The sequence below is a fragment of the Carassius gibelio genome, chromosome A20, assembly GCF_023724105.1.
Source record: "Carassius gibelio isolate Cgi1373 ecotype wild population from Czech Republic chromosome A20, carGib1.2-hapl.c, whole genome shotgun sequence".
Taxonomy (NCBI): Eukaryota; Metazoa; Chordata; class Actinopteri; order Cypriniformes; family Cyprinidae; genus Carassius; species Carassius gibelio.
Window position 1 is genome coordinate 1,298,560 of NC_068390.1, and position 2,500 is coordinate 1,301,059.

Here is a 2,500-nt window from a genome sequence, read left to right on the forward strand (position 1 = left end):
AGTGCACAAAGTTTTGTTGTTATTATTTTCTGTATCCAAAAAAGGAAACCCTTTATTGGGTTACAGTCAGCTTTCTGACTGAGCTGGGTTGTTTGCAAGTAGGTCAGGCAGCAGTGTTGCACACAAACTGAGCAGAAGCTGGTCTGTTCTTGTAGTCGTGGCCGAGTGGTTAAGGCGATGGACTAGAAATCCATTGGGGTCTCCCCGCGCAGGTTCGAATCCTGCCGACTACGCTGTTTGCTGAAGGCCACGAGGAAAAGCGTCCATGAATTTTTCAAGGTCCTCCCACTGATTTGCGAAATGTCCTGTCCCTCTTCGATGGACCAACACGCCGCTGGTGCTTCTGGTATTCGGGCTCCAGGGGTTAACTTGGGTGAGCCATTGGCACGCCGTGATCGTATAGTGGTTAGTACTCTGCGTTGTGGCTGCAGCAACGCCGGTTCGAATCCGGGTCACGGCAACACTCTGGCGTTGAGTGTACGGGAAGGTTGACATTTTTTTACCACCTCATCTTTCTTCTCTATTTTGTTTTTGACGCTTGGCCTGTGCAGGGAGCCACCAGACAAGGGGGCAGGCAGCCTACCGCTAGACGTAGTCGTGGCCGAGAGGTTAAGGCGATGGACTTGAAATCCATTGGGGTCTCCCCGCGCAGGTTCGAACCCTGCCGACTACGGGAGGGCTTTGCAGTGTTGCTTTAGCTTTCTGTGATGGTAATTGTGCCTTCTGTGGTCCTTTGTCCTAACTGCTTCTAGCTTTCATCCCGTGACACCTGCGTCTCTTCTGGGCAGCTTGTTGTAAAACTGCTGTTATATAAAAGGTGAGATGCCAGTACTCGACAAGAGCCCGGATAGCTCAGTCGGTAGAGCATCAGACTTTTATTCTGAGGGTCCAGGGTTCAAGTCCCTGTTCGGACGAAGGTCTTTCTTTGGCCTCACCTTGCTATCACTACGGTCCATCTCTTCTGCTGACTCTGTACTGGAACGGTGTTCCTTCCTGCTCCCGGTGATCAGGGGATCTCCCTTGTGGTTAGTGACAAACGAACAATGTTAAATGAACAAGGCCAAAAAATACATAAAGAACAATGGTGCCTGGGATTTTTGAGAACCGGAGCTTGTAGCCTAGAATTTTTCTTTGTAAATTATGTGAAAATCATCTTGTTTACTCACTTACAGAAAACAATACATTGATTTAAATTGTCTAAGACACTTTTTGTTGGTAAAAGTCATATGCGAGTAGGCGTCAACTATCATGATTTACACCTGAGAAGACAAAGCCCTGCATAATGAGCTGCATAAAGAGCCGCTCAGTCAGCTGTTGTCACTGAGAGGGAGGTGTTACAAGAAAGAACGTGAGAACAAAATAAATGTATATAATTTTAAGTTTGGAGTTTATTTAGAATATATTTAATTATCCCACAACATAATTTAATATGGGGGAGCAGTTAAACAGTTTATTAGGAACAATCAAAGCTGACTTTCAAACTAATTTTATTTTTGCATTATTACTCCAGTCACACAATCCTTAAGAAATCCTTTTAACAATCTGAATTTGTAAAAAATAAAAAATAAAAACTTTTATTGTTATCATTATTATTAATGTTGAAAATAGCTGAGAATATTTTTCATGTTTTTTAGGGTGGTAAATTAAAAGAACACCATTTTTTGTTACATTTGTTACAGTTACATGTATTTGTTACATTTATATTATTTACATCAAGCTTTTGAGTGGTATAGTTTTGTATATTGTTATTGAAACTTCATAATATTTAACTTAATTATACATTTAGTCAAGAATTATAGTTTGGAAAAAGTCTAACTAGTAAAATGTTTAGACGTTATGTGAAAACTAGTAAAAGTATATAAATAAATATAAAGAGACTTACTCATGTTTATGATCTCTGCTGAATAAAGTGCTTAATTCTTTATTTTCTGAGGAAATCCATTTCTCAAATCCTCAACCACGTCACATCTTTTTGGGGTGAATTATGTGTTATTCCTCTCATCGCGAAGCAAACAGTAAAATAAAAGCACTTGAACAACAGTCTGGCTGCTTTTTCTTCTGTGTGGGCGTATTCAAGCCGCGCTTCAGTTTGAATCTGAATAGAGCGTTCAGCGCGGGGGCGTGGTCACTTTAGATATAATGAAGGGAGACGTGAAAAAAGGACATCGTCTTGTTTTCATATGGATTACTTTATCACAGAATATTTGTTTTCGGCAGCACTTGTTTAGTTTAAAAGTAGAAATGTCAAGCTTTCTATAGATATCTCTCTCATGTCTCTTCGTTGAGTATTCACAGAGTTAGAGGTTCATTTTAATGACGTGTTTGTAAATGAAGATCAGCGCAGACAAAGGCTGCAGACAGCACATCTTGTTTGTTATCTTTATTTTATAAGTGCACAAAGTTTTGTTGTTATTATTTTCTGTATCCAAAAAAGGAAACCCTTTATTGGGTTACAGTCAGCTTGCTGACTGAGTTGGGTTGTTTGCAAGTAGGTCAGGCA

The 2,500-nt window shown here is 40.2% G+C and overlaps 2 non-coding genes across 2 annotated transcripts; both read left to right on the forward strand.

Moving 5' to 3' along the window:
* Positions 1 to 151: 151 nt before the first annotated feature.
* trnas-aga (transfer RNA serine (anticodon AGA)) lies at positions 152 to 233 on the forward strand. The gene has a single exon. It is a non-coding gene; the product is annotated as a tRNA-Ser (tRNA).
* A 358-nt stretch (positions 234 to 591) lies between these two features.
* trnas-uga (transfer RNA serine (anticodon UGA)) lies at positions 592 to 673 on the forward strand. Its single transcript has one exon. It is a non-coding gene; the product is annotated as a tRNA-Ser (tRNA).
* The last annotated feature ends 1,827 nt before the right edge of the window (positions 674 to 2,500 follow it).